The sequence below is a fragment of the Rattus norvegicus genome, chromosome 1 (assembly GCF_036323735.1).
Source record: "Rattus norvegicus strain BN/NHsdMcwi chromosome 1, GRCr8, whole genome shotgun sequence".
Lineage (NCBI taxonomy): Eukaryota > Metazoa > Chordata > Mammalia > Rodentia > Muridae > Rattus > Rattus norvegicus.
The window spans coordinates 55,815,898-55,830,667 of NC_086019.1; the positions used below are offsets into that span (position 1 = coordinate 55,815,898).

The window sequence follows — 14,770 nt, forward strand, 5'->3', positions numbered from 1 at the left end:
TACTTACAAATCCCACATTGTTTACATGTGGCTAATGTTTCTTCCTCAGCATGTTTGCCTGGAGACAAGGCTGGATGCAGGTATCCTGGAGATAGGGCAAGATTCAGGTGCTGTGGTAGCCATAGGATAGGAGCCATCACAGCTGTAGCTCAGTGTATGGCATGCATCAACAAAGAAGACTCTGTCAGTCCCAAGGGCAGCTACATCCACAGGGGCCTAAGGAGAGAGACCTGATTGCTACTGTTGATGTTGCATTTCCTCTTTGTTCTGTTTTACATGGAATTGCCCATACACAACAAACTTCCTAGGATATCTGACAGCCACACACAGATGCACATCCAGGTAAAACACAAAAGCAAGTGAAATAAAAATAAATAATTTTAAAGTAGTATATAAGAGAAAAAGACTGGTGTTTATAAAAGAGAAACTTACCCTCAAAAACTATTTACGGTCCTGAAACCTATTTCTCATAGGCAGAGGAAAATAGGCATGGAATTCTTTCTCTCTACACTTCTCAGTGTGTTCTGAGCTACTCTAGCTTCACAGGTATTGGGTGAAAAGTTGACGATCTTAGTAAGATTAGCATCATGTTGCACGTCAGCTGTCTTCAGTCCCTCCTGAATTCCATGTTTTCAGCTGAGGATCTCTTGCAGGGGGTTCTGTATCCTGAGTTGTTGTCTTGGTCTGTGGAACTTCATTTACTACTACTACTACTACTACTACTACTACTACTACTACTACTACTACAACTCCACACACATACACACACACACACACTCACACACACACACACACACACACACACACACACACACACACACACACGTACCAGTTTAAGACAAGACGGACTGTGTGTCTGCAGGGGATTCAATGCCTTCTAGAATCAGGACCTGAAAAAAGAGCACTATACTTCAAAACAAAAGTCCAAGGAAAGGAAACAACTGGAGTTTCAGTGGAGGTTGTGTCAGAAGAGCCTGTGAGGAGATGAAGGGCACACTGAACACCCAGCCACACTGGAAATGTCTGCATCTGAACTGTGCAGCATCCCACTCGGAGTGCGGCGTGCTGTGGGGTGTCTGAGAAACCATATCTGATGACCTGGGTTTGCACTTATTGAGACCAAGTATTTGGGGGTTGGAGGTGACTACTATATCTATACATCAATTAAAATTAATGTGGGTGAATCATGGTGCATAAACAGTACAACACAGCTGTCCAGGACCAGCTGTTGGATGTATCATTAAAGCATTATTCCTTAAATACTTCTGAGCACGAGGAAGAAAGATTTAGGATTAATTTCTGTTCCACTACTGGATGACACACTAAGTGGCAATCTCACTGGAGGGGACCAGCCGTCAAAGGAAAGCCGCAGTCCTTTCCATTTTTTACAACTACAGTAGTCTCCGCAAAGCTAACACTCACATGTGTCTCATCAGTCAATCAGTCTACAGGACAAAGATTACCTATGCGGATCTCAGGGTCAGAATAGCATTTTCTGTTTCCAGTTCAACTACCTTTTTTTTCTTTAACCTGCAACCCAGGATCCAAAAGAAAAATGGACCAACACAGCATGTACATGCCCACATGAAATACCATGATTGAACAGAGTGCAAGAAATGGTAGAAACAGTCTCAGCAAGGAGAAAGTCAACTGTCAGGTTGTGAAGACTCCTTCACATACTGCAGAGGCAAGACAAGTCAGCCTCAGCAAGGCCTGGCCGGCTACCCACACACACCCCATGGCTCTGAGCCCATCAGCTCCAGACCTGAGGACTACCAGGGATGCAAGCTGTACACTCGAGACTCTTTTATCTTTTGGTCAGGAAGGTGCCATGGAAAGTAGCTGGGAAGCAGAGTTTACAGAGAAAGCCATAGAAACAGTTCAGCCTTAAAAATAAAAATCTGATCCCTTCAAAGCCAGGTGTGTGTGTGTGTGTGTGTGTGTGTGTGTGTGTGTGTGTGTGTGTGTGTGTGTGTGTAGGTGCTCATAAGACGTAGGTAGGCTTGGAAAATCAAGGAGAGGAAGGATTCATTGAGAAGCTGAGATGGTGGGGAATGAAGGGTGGTGGATGTTGGAAGGAAGCTAGAGCATGGTGGGATTTTAATAGCCAAAGAAGTGAAATTCGTATTTAATGCCCTTGAGACAACTGGTCCAGGTTCAGTGTTCCTGGTGGTGGCTCAGTGTTCCAGCTGTGGATTCAGGGAACTCAGAACATCATGATGAAAATAATCTCTCAGACTACAGAGTCAAATTCCTGCTGGTGCTCCAGTCTCATCAGAGAAGAAATTAAGTCCCTCCTCCTATGGATCCTCTCATTTTTGTCATTCTAGCCTGCAGGAGATTCAGTCCTTCCTTTGAGGGGGCTACTCATACCTGCAGGTGATTTAGACCCTCTTGAAGGGAATTCTGTCTCCACATTGGGATGCGGACCCTGCTGTTAGGGAATTAACTCTCTAAATCTTCTCACAGAGTAATGTGAGACAGCATTATCTGCACTTCTAAACTCTGATTGGTAAAGAGAGCCCATGGTGTGAGTTTGAAAACCTCTGAGTTATACACTGTCAATTTCTAAATGTGTTCACTTGATTATGAAAATCTCTGTAATATGTTGATGAAGTTTATTATTTTCTAGATTTCAAAAATAATAGAAGCTATAGTTAAAAGTTTAGTATGTGTTTGATCAAAGTAATTTGAAAATACTTTTGATTTTTTTAAACATGCTGTATGACATAGAAATTTTACCTTAATTTTGTGCTGTTTACTGATAGGCTACAGAACTGCTTCATTTCTGCTGACAGATCTTATATTCATTGGTCTTGTATAACTCACTATTCAGTGCTAAATTTTAGCAGATTCCTTAGGGTCTCTTCTATTTATAATTGGATTCCATCTACAAGTCGACTGCCTTTTTCTTCCTTACTGATGCGAAGCCTTTTGTTCAGTTTCCCTCCATAAATGACAGATTTATACCATGAGAACAATTTTGGACAGCAGTACCAGAAAGACCTGGGACACAAACATTTACAAAGTCTGGTCCAATTAGAATGGGGCTCTGTGAGAAATTTCTGTCAGGTTTGCCCTGACCCTATGAGTCTCTCTTGAGTGCCTTAGGTTGGACAAGATACACCCCAATTCATATGGTGAAGGATGAAGTCCCTGACACTAAGCAGGTGACACTTAAAGACAGTGCCTTCAAGGTCATCGATTCAAGGAAGCCTGAAAAGTGGGCTCTGTTGTAATGTCTTTGGGGTCCTTATGAAGGGAACCCTAGAGCCACAGACATTAGAAGGGTACAGAGGGAGAACACAGGACATCAAGAGGAATCTGCTACCTACAAACTGAGGAGAACTGGAGCCAACTCTTGGACCCAAGACTTCCAATCTCAAGCCCACAGAAACCTCTGCTCAAATGTGGAGACAGCCCACAAAGATTATTACAGTGTGCATTCTTGGTGTGCCCTGGAGTCTGAAATTGATGCTACAAGCCCAGCTGTATCTTGGGATGGATGGAAGTCCTAAGATTAGTCTCTCAAGGTGAGGTAAAGTGGTCCTGAGTTAGTGCTAAGGTACAGTCCCAGGATGAAGCTTCTGGGTAGCTTCTGGAGCTTGAAGCAGGCAGAGTTGTGCTCTCCTTAAGGACCTGAGCACTTGTTGCTGGAACAGAGATTTCTTCCTTCAATGTACACTTAGGCAAATTTGCAAAGATCCAAAATGCTGCCTGCGGCTCTCACCAGTTTCCTTGGAGCATGCCCACAGACTTCCTTGTCTGCTAGTTGGAAGTCAAGCCTTGTCTTCTAAGGGGCTGCTCAGTAAGCATCTGACCTCTCTGGTCAGCAAACACTACCTGCTAAAATCTCACTTTTAAGAGGCAGATCAGATCATCTTCTCTCTGGGTAAGGTCACAGTATAGTCTTTTTTGTTTGTTTGTTCGTTTGTTTGTTTGTATGGTTGGTTGGTTTTTTAATTTTTTATTAGATATATTTCTTTACTTACATTTCAAATGTTTTTCCCCTTCCCAGTATCCTGTCCATAAGCCTTAGGTGGGGCTGATTTCAGATCAGGTAAGGTCCAGACTCTCTACTTGGCAGCCATTACCACACATGGTGTTTATATTTTTGTTCACTTTATCCATTTATTTATTCTGCTGTGTGCTCTATGAGGGCAAAGAGTAGGGTTACATAATTTTTGGTATTAGTAGCTGTACTCCCAAATCCTGCTCAGTATGGAGTCTGTGAATGTTCAGCATAGCTGAGGGAGGTGCCAAGTCAGGGGACCTAGATGTGCTGATGCTGCAAATGCAAGGTCAGAGAGGACCCAAGTGGGAGTTTGAGGAAGGAGCCATAAAGACAGTTGGGAGCAAACAGGTCAACTTCCCTAAGATTCTGAAAATTTGATCTCCATCCCAAGGGAACTCAAGACTCAGAAAACAGTGCTACGATGACAACCCCAGTTCTCTTATTTTTTCCACGTCCCTTAGAGCATGGAGAGATGGTTTCAAACTCCCTGGGCTCCCTTCATACTCACTGGCATTTGATGCTGAAACTGCCACTAACTCTGTTCTGGAAATCCCCTCAGGGCATAGCTAAGTCTGTAGGGGGAGGGGCGGTGGGTATTGTTCATTGGCCACTCATAAGCAAAAGCGGTATGCCTACCCACAGAAGTTTTCCTGGGTAGATTACCTGCTCATTGAATATGGGACTTTGCTTCTGCCTTCTCAAGAAAAACAGAGTCCCCACAGTGCTTGTAGAGTACAAATCAATTTACTGTGGCATTGAATACTCGTATCACCTGGAGACCTAACTTTCCCAGCCAACTTGCGATCCTGCCTCCTGAGCCTTCCGATGGAGGAGACTCTTCCCCATGCCCTCTACTATCTCAAGAGAGCCTACCTAACAGATAATGTCTTATAGGGTCCTTCAATCAACCTGCACAGGTTCTGTGTTCATTTCTCACAGTGTTAACAGTTACACACACATATGGTTTCTCGTCTGATCCCCTAACCTGTCATGTATGTGACTGCCTGGGATCACAGGGTGAGCAGGGGCAGTACTATCTGTATACTGCTAAAAATGATTAAGCAACCTCAAGACTGGCACTTACCTCCCAATGCCTTGAGTGAATAAGTTGAAAAATTTTGTAAATAAACATAATCACCCGGCACTTTAGGAGATGAACATTTCTTCTGCCAAGTCAATCAACCAACCTATTCTGCTTTAATTGTATCATAAATTCATGAGTATATGTGTTTCTGAAAACACTTTATTACCTGGGAATGGACAGAGGAAGACTCATGTAGGATTTGGCAGAAAATGAAGTGGTACAGAGACCAGGGAAAACAGTAGGTCAGAGCCACAAATCCCACACAGGACAGGGTGCATAAGAAGACATGGTCCTCGATCAGGACCAAATCTAGTTTCTAATGGATATCTCCACAGATTTAAAAAACCTGTAAATTAAAATATCGAAATACAAACTCTAATTCTAATATATAAATTCTGCTCTTCCAAAAATGTTCCCCCCAAATTCCTTAAACCCTCAAACATGCCTTCCCTTTCTTAAAGTTCCTTTGCATTTTTTACAGGACACTGTGGAGTGTCACAGTTTACCATATAACAGTAGTCACAGTCATTCCCTGTTCATCTGAACTTTACATCCTTGAGTAACAACCGCCTCACTCCCTCCTTGTATTTCACCCATCCCCTGAGATTTGGATGCTGTCCTGCTGCCCTGCTCAAGCAAAGTATGCATGAGAGTGAGGGGACACAACATCTCACTGACCCTTCAGCCTGCTGGAACTGATCAGTGTACCTTGTGCCATGATAATAAAGCATACCTTCATTCCATCAGTACTGAGTGGCCACTTACATTTCAAACATGAACGACCAGAAGACCTTTAAGGCAATGGGCTTATCAGTGAATATGTTTGGGGAGTCCAGGCATTAGCATGGGGCAGTGAAAGGAGACATTTCCCCACAGTAATGTATGCTATTCAATGTGCTCTTACAACACATATTCACATCTGACCTCACTGCCCAGGGATGGCCAAGTCTATTTCACTACAGGTCTCACAAACACACATGCAGATTTTTCAGATGCTTGCAGGTTCTTGAGTGCATCTGTCTTCCCATGCACTAGGGATAGCAGGTACCTGCTCTTCTTTGGGAGGTATTGTTATGCCACCAAAGGCTGCCCATGTGCTGCAGAAACAAGGAGAATGCACTTCCTAGGCAAGACAAGTGTGCAAATCCTTCATCAGCTCTCTGGGACATTCTATTCTCTTACAGAGGAAAAAGCAAAGACACACTTTCAAATAGGAAACTCGGTAAATGTAAAAAAAAATACTTATGCTTGTATTTCAACACTTGATCGTATAGCTTGTATTAAAAAGAATTTTTGGGTTGAAAATGCTTCTGTTTTATTTGAAAGTGTGCATATTTCACTGATGCACAGATTTCTATGGATCAGAAAAATCTTCTGAACCCACATTAGGGATTCTGAAAATAGAAAATGTGATGAAATCATAAAATCCCCTTTCACATAAAATAAGCAAACTGAGGTCTTTTTCCATAAATCACCTAAGGAATGACAGTGCAAAATTCAGGAATTAAAATTAAATAACTCTATTATGCTGAGAAAGAGTTGCAGACTCGACTGACACAAGTGTTCTTCTAGCACTTAAGTCACAGGAGGTACAGCAACACGCTTCTTCCTTTCCTGACAGTGTATCTACATCTCTTTACTAAATTTACATCTTTTCAGATAGCTATGTTTGACGGCCACCTATGAGCTCCCACTCTTCTCAGACATCTTTGCTCCTACCTGCAAGAATGCTGTGTAATGCTGTGAGAGTCCTAGAGTCTTTGGAACCTCTGAAGAATTAGTTAACTCTCTAACAGAACTGTCACCTATAATGTCCACCAACGATTAGTGTAATGTTGATTTGAATTGATAAAAATAAAATCCCTAGCATCAAATCTGAAACCTTTCTTTAGAATTTTTGAAATTAAATCATGAACTAGATATTCAATCTCAAATATTTACATCAGATCTGAAGGCTCACATTGTTGAAGAATGATGTGTTGTGTGCCTTACATAAAAACCTCCTTCTAGCCACCTCATGCAAATTGAAGAACATACAGGCAACATTTCACCTGCCCTAAGAGACCATTCTCCTGCAGACAGGGTCCACATGACACAGTAGTGGTCTGGAATTCTCAGCTATCACTGTCTGGTAAGCAAATGGAGTTTGGAGAAAGAATGGAAAGGTAATTTCTAGGCTTACTGCCCTTGGAATGACAAAGGAGAAGATAGGATAGAGGAAACACCCTGTCATCTTTACAGCCCTTCATTCTGCCCTCTGGGTCCAAGACTGACAAAGCTAAAAAGAACAGATAACTCCTACATTTGATAAACACCATCAGCAAAGTTTATGGATACAAGTTTAACTAAAAAAAATCAGTAGGACTCTTTTAAACAAACAATGAAGGGACTGACAAATTAGGGAAACACTACTATTTACAATAGCAACAAATAATATAACAAAAAGGCCTCAGTGCAATTATAAGAAAAGGAAAGATCTGTATGACAAAAAATTTAATCTCCGATTAAAGCAATTGAAGAAGATATCATAAGAAAGGTCATGGACAGGTAGGATTAATAATTTGAAAACTACCATCTTACTAAAACCAATCTAAATTGTGAAGGCAATACCTGTCAAAGCTGAAAACAAGTCTTTACACACCTTAAAAGAGCAATTCTCAACTTCAAGTGAAATATTTAACAAACACAGGGAGCTAAAACTTTCCTGAACAATAAAAGAATTTCAGGAGGAATCACCATCTCTGATTTACTGCTGTTCTACAGAGCTATAGTAATACAACTATATGGTATTGGTATAGGAACAGACAGATTGATCAATAAAATGAAATCCAAGACCCTGAAATAAACCCACACAACTATGGATGCTTATTGTCAAGAAAGGAGGCAAAATCATATGACAAAAATAAGAAAGCATCTTCAACAGGTGGTGCTGGTCTAATTGGATACAGGCATAAAGAAGAATGCAATGACCCTAATGTATAAAGCTCTGCAAAACTCAAGTCCAATTGCATCAAAGACCTCAACATAAAACCTTATCTGTCAAACCTGATACAAGAGAAATTGGAAAATAGGCTTGAGCACATTGGTACAGGAGACAACTTCCCGAACAGAACCCCAGTGGTGCTCAGATATTGAGATCCACAATAAACGAAACTTGAAACTGAAAAGCTTCTGTAAGGAAAAGAACACACTTGATAGGAGAAATGGCAGACTACAGGTTGGAAAAGGATCTTCACCAAGCCTATATCTCACAAAAGACTAATATCCAAATTACATAAATAACAAGTTAAACTACAAGAAACCAGATATCCTAATCTAATAATGGGGTGCAAAGCTAAATTCATCAGCGGAACTTCGAAGGGCCAAGAGACACTTGAAGAACTGTTCACCATCCTTGGTCATCAGGTATATCCAAATCAAAAGCACCCTGTGATTCCAACTTACATGAATCAGAATGACTAAAATAAAAATCTCAAGTGACATCCAGCACATGCTGGTGAGGATGTGGAAAAAAGGGAATACTCCTCCATTGCTGCTTGGATTGCAAACTTGTATATCCACTTTCAAAATCATATTGGCAGTTTCTCAGAAAAGTGGGAATCGTTTTACCACTGGACTTAGCAAAACAACCCCTGGACATATACGCAAAAGATGCCCCACCATCCCACAAGGATGCTTGATGAACTTTGTTCATACTGGTTTTATCTGTCATAGCCAAGAACTAAAAAAAGCCTAAATACCCCTCAACTGAAAAATGGATACAGAAAATATGGTATATATCTATACAAAGGAATACTCTTCAGCTATTAAAAATAAATACATTATGAACTTTTTAGGCAAATGGATGAACTTTAGAATGTTATCCTGAGTGAGGAAACCCAGAACCACAGAAAAACGTATGGTGTGTACTCACTTATAGGTGGACATTATCATACAGTGTAAGATAACAGATAGATAGACAAGAAGAAAGAAGGAGGGCCTAAATGAGGAGGTGTGAATCTCACTCAGAGGGAAAACAAAATAGTCCTCAGAAGGATGAAGTGATGGAACAGGTTAAGAGAAGAGGCAGGAAAGGAGACGGAAATAGTGATCAGGTCAAGGGAGAGGGGTTTGGGAGAGGGATGGGAGTGGGAATACAAATTTTCTGGGCAGGAGGGAGCAGGGATCTCTGGTGACTTGCTGGATGGCTGGTAAGGGAGAGCATAGGGGGAGTCTACGGGGGTGACCCTAGGTTAGAATCCTACCAGAGCAAGAGACAGAAATGGCTACCTCTTGTTGCAAGAAAGAACTTCTAGACGAGGAAGTGGACATCAATGCACTCACAGCACCAACTTAAAATCTATCTTGCTAATGAATGTGCAGGGATAAAGATATAGCAGAGATTGAGGGAACAACCAATCAATGACTGCCCCAAAGTGAGATTCATCTATGTGACAGAGATAACCTCTGACAGTATTTATGATACTCTGATATACTTGTGGACAGAAAAGAAACATACTTGTCTCTGAAGAGGCTTCATCCACAAGCTGAAACCCACAGCCAAACATCAGATGGAGCTTGGGAAGTCTTGTGGAAGAGTGAGGGAGAATTGTGAGCAAACTAGAGGGGTCAAAAACACTACAAGAAGTCCCCTACAGTCAGATACTTTGGACCATGTATACTAGAGCATGTGCAACCAACTCCAGAGCCTGGTGTAGCTATCTGCAGTTGGTCTCCATGTGGGTCATCTGACAAGTAGATCCAGGACTGTCTCAGTCTTTGTTGCCTGCCATTGGATCTCTTCCCCATACCCGGACTGCCTGATTGTAAATCTGTGGGGCAGAATGTGCTCGGTCCACCTGGGACTAGATGTCCCAGGGTGGTGTGGTACCCAGGGAGTATCCCCATCTCCAAAGAGAAGGGAGAGTATTGTTAGAAAGGATTTGTATGGTGGGACTGGGAAGGGAAGAGGGAGAGTAGCTGGGATCAGGATGTAACCTGAATAAAGAATACCTTGTTGAAAGTAAAAAAGTTACCTTGGAAATGGGAAAGATTGATAAATGGTTAAGAGCACTGAATGCTCTTCCAGGGGTCTTGAGTTCAAATCCAAGCAACCACATGGCAGCTCACAAATATCTCTAATTAGATCTGATGACCTCTCTGTTGTTTCTAAAGACAACTACCCTGTACTTATATATAAGAAATGAATGAATGAATGAATGAATGAATGAATGAATGAATAAATTTTATCTGGTCTTAGTTTTTGGGCAATGAATAAAATGTCCTGAGATTAAATTGAAACCCATGTCATGGACTGCATGGATCTTTCAGGTCTGCAGGAAACATCTCAAGAAAGAACAAGAGAGGCTGGAGAAGGATGGGGAGGGGTCTGATCCCTGCAGCTCCTCAGTGTCCACTAGCACAGCACTTGCCCTTGGGAGATGATATCTTTCACTCTTCCAGACTGTTGCACCAATCAGAATTACGTGCTCTGTGGATGAACCTGTAAAAGAGGACAATTGCTCTTGGGTCAATATGGAGGCTCCTGGCCTCTCAGCAACTTTACTGCTGACTTTTGAGGTCTCTGGTGGGTGAGCAAAATGAAGACACACAGAGTAGCCTCAAGTTGAGTCAGCCAGGCCCAGAGGGCTCAGTGGTGTCTCTCAGATTCCCAGGCCCTCCCTAAGACTGGACACTCTACACAGTGTAAGTGGATTAGGGGATAACCAGGAAATGCAGTTGCTCAGGTGGCTGACTCTGTAGGAGGGAAATAAATCACAGTGGGAAGCTTCAGGACAGTCAGGTGACCTGAGGCCTCCACAGAGTCTAAGTCCAGACTCACAGACATTCATCTGTCCACAAGTCTCCTAAACACAGGCCTTGTCTGACCTGCAGTCCAGAGTATTGTATTATACTGTCCCCTTAGAGAGAGGACATACTTTCCAGGTAGTCGTCTTCTGTGTCACACTGAGACTGGGTCTGTGGTACAGTTGATGCCGATGGGAACTGCTCACAACTGTCATTCTATCCCACCACCTGCATTAAACAAACAAACAAACAAACATACAAATAACCCATCTATCTCACTCCCTACAAACCTCATTGTTGCCAAATGGGAGTGCTTCTGTGACCTTCTTCTTACACATAAAAGCTGACTTCCCTCAGAGAGATGGATGGATGGATGGATGGATGGATGGATGGATGGATGGATGGATGGATGGAAGGAGAGTCAGATGGATAGACAGACAGATGGATAGACAGACAGACAGACAGACAAGTGAATTGCCTTAATCAGTTTCTTCCTGTCCTACTCTTCTGAGCAAAACACCTTGTACATGGCTGGTGCAATATGCCTGTTATTCATTCCCGCTTTTTTTGGCTGTTCATTCAAGACAGCTCTCTTAGAATCTGCTCAACTCAATAAAGGCCCATCTGTGGAACGTGTAACTCCTCAGTTAGGAGCTCTGGCATTCTTGCAAGGCCCTCCCAAGATCCCTTCTGGGGCAGTTGGCAGTGTTCTCTACTTCAGACAGCAGCTGCATGAAGCAAACAGACAACTTTCCGAACATTCCACCTTGGCTGCATGCCTCAGTGAACCTCCAGCAGGGTCCCTGCCGGTTGCACATTCCACAGGGTCACAACTACAAGATCCCTTCCCCAGGACTCCTGCCCCATTGCACCACCCCCAGAGTCCCTGCTACACTGCACCTGCCCCAGGGTCCCTGCTCTGTTGTAAATGATCCAGGGTCCCTGCCCTGTTGTACCTGGCCCAGGGTTCCTACTCAGTTTTACCTGCCCCAATGTCCCTGGCCCACAGCACCAGCCTCATGGATCCTGCCCCATTGTACCACACCATGGTCCACCTTCCTGAGAGTACCTACTACCTATCTTGAGGAGGCATTTTTTAAAATCTAACTGAAAGATCTCGCCAGTCAGAGCCCATGGTCTTTGGTGGCACCAAGTATATATTTGCAGGGCTTCATCACCTTCCCTTTTTCAATCCCTTCTTTCAGTTGGCCATGTGGGAGCAAAGAAACTGGCAGCAGAACATGGACTATTCACTCAGGATATCATCACCTCTAGACTTCTCATGTGGTGGGCTGCTCTGACATGTGATACAGGGGTGGCAGGTAGGCTTTGACATTGAACAAGCCCATGCTGCTGCCTCTGCTCATATGTGTGCCAGCACCTTAGCCTAAATCTACATGTTCTAAACTCCGAGAGGAGGAAGGAGATCTTCCTACATAGCGGCTGCCCTCTGAATCTGTGCTGGCCAAGGTCAAGTCAGAGTGTTTGAAAATGCCAGCTCCAGCCCCTGAGGGTTCTCTGCCTGCCTGGTGTTTGTTGTGCTTTATGTCTGGTGAGGTGAAGATGTGGTTCATACTAGGAATATCTTTGAAGACAACTGCCCTGGGTTCCCATGCTAAAATTCAATTCAGGACTGACAGGGACCTAAATAACAACAAGACAGTGCCAGGATCATGAGTTCAAAACGAAGAGCAAATGGGGCCTTGCTGCCATCATGTGCTGATCTGACAAGAGTTGGCACACACAATTCACCTGCACATACAATGCCCCTTGGGAAAATCATCTGTCAAGGGCAGGTGTTGCCTCATGAGAGTGAACTCTCAGGGTAGGAAATGACACTTGGGAATACTGTCCTGAAAGCACCAGTATCAGGTGAATGGGCTTTGAAAAGTTTTCAGAACACAGGATAGGGGTTTGCAACCAAGTGCAGGTAATCCTTGGGAAACACCCAGTTCCTGGGGAGGTTCTGAGAGCTGTTGGATCCACTCCTGGAGAAGACAGCATTGTGTTCAGGGGGTAACAGAGCAGGAGCCTGCTGATGCTATTCACAGTATTGCAATGGAGCAGTAACAATTCCCTTAGGAGCAGGATGTCCTAGCACTCTCAGATCAAGCAGACAGCCTGGGGCTTCTGGTCCCATAGTCCCAAGAGAATGCAGCTCATCTTTGAAGCTGCTAAAGCCTGGAACCTGAAGAAGGGAACATGAACACTGTCTCAGTTAAGTGTTTACTGTTGAGAAGAGGCACACACAACCAATGCAGCTCTTATAAGGACAACATTAATGAACACAGGATTGCAGGTTCAGAGACTCAGTCCAGTATCATCAAGCTGGGAGCATGGCAGCAACCAGGTATTCATGGTGCCAGAGAGAGTGAGAGTTCCACATCGTCATCTGAAGGCTGGTTGGGGAAGATTGGCTTGCATGTGGATAGGAAAAGGGTCTTAAAGCCCATGCCCAATATGAACACCTACTTTAACAAGACCATGCCTCCTAATAGTGCCACTCCCTGAGCTAAGCATATACAAACCATCACAGACATCTTCCATGAGGGTGGTACTGTTCTATCAGAGAGAAGCCTCAGCTCCCATTAATATACTGAGGTCAACCCTGGATAGGGCACAGAGCCCTCCACACATCCTGGGACTCAGGGAGGCATCCTACGAAAGAGCTTTTTCCCCAGAAGCACACATGGGTCTCCAGGCCTCCCTTCTAGCCAGGCCCTAGGGAGTTTCCAGTGCTAAACTCTTTATCTCCCTTTGCCGAAGTTAAATATAATAAAAATTCACACTTCACAGTACAGTGAATAACAAAAATGATGAAAGTGGTAAATAGGACTGATCAGGTCTCTGAGCATGAGGGTTGATTCTATATGAAATGCGTTTGGATGCAGTATCCTCTTCCATGTACCACGGTTCTTACCCTGCTTGATGCTGCTTTAGACAGAACCATCTGGAATTCACTCACTGAGGGACTTATGCCCAGGATGGCAGCTACAGGTAGGACTTCTGCATCCAGGTCACCTAGCCCAGGGACAGAGATGCATGGATTAAATGGAGAGAAGCAGACTGGAATGGTGGAGAGGTTAACTGGACAACAGCCCCAAGCCCCCAGCAGGGTGAGAATGGAGAACGGCATACAGTTTCCCAGCCAGCCTCACTCTCCATAGACAGACTTCTTCCAGTCCTTCCTTTTGGCCAAGGGAAAGAAAAACTGCATGAACCAGCTCCCTCCCGCCTTCCTGTCTGAGACCATAACCAGCCACAGCCCGGTTCTGTGCTCATCTCTAGAGGCACACGGACCCAGGTTGATGAGCCCTTGTATCACAAACATTCTACAGCATTCTATGGGTGTCAGTCCTGATTCCCTGAGCCTGAGGTGTTCTGCACTGTTATTCAGAGAAGACTTCTCCTGATCTCTGTACAAAGATGTCTGTGTTGGATGTCAGAGGAGAATGTCCACCAAGCATCGGTCCTGTGGCTCTGGCCCTCTAATGTGTTAGCCCATGTTAACATCCCAACAGATCCCCACCTGTCTTTGTGAAACTCCTCCTTGATTGCCTTTTGTCAGAAAACATTTAGAGTCTTTTACAAGAGGCAGGGAAAATGGCACACAGCTGAAGGTGTTAGACAAAGCTGGGGACATATCAAATATTGGGCTGGTGCGAGGCTCTCTAAGCCATTCCTGGGCAGGCCTGTGCCAGAGCTCCCATAAGACCCTTTGTTTCTACCCCTGTACAGAGTAAGAACCAATTACAAGGCTCACCATCTGCCCACAGCAGAGGGAGAAGGGAACTTGGATTCCAGCCCTAGCCCAGTCCTGTAATACCTGACCTTATAGACCTTGCTTTCTTTGGGGCTCAACAGTCCCCGTCAAATGTAGACAG

The 14,770-nt window shown here is 43.8% G+C and overlaps 1 long non-coding RNA gene across 4 annotated transcripts in view; it reads right to left on the bottom strand.

The window, feature by feature from the left end:
- Positions 1-6,335: 6,335 nt before the first annotated feature.
- LOC134485000 (uncharacterized) overlaps positions 6,336-14,770 on the bottom strand; it is a 32,189-nt gene continuing 23,754 nt past the window's right edge. Inside the window, exons 4-6 of one of the 4 annotated variants that reach the window (XR_010062895.1) lie at positions 13,807-13,907; positions 11,018-11,114; positions 6,336-10,581 (exon numbers count right to left, since the gene is read on the bottom strand). This is a non-coding gene — a long non-coding RNA (uncharacterized LOC134485000). Of the gene's footprint in view, positions 11,115-13,806; positions 13,908-14,770 lie in introns of all 4 variants that reach the window. The other 3 variants (XR_010062894.1, XR_010062893.1, XR_010062892.1) reach the window with 3 other exon arrangements.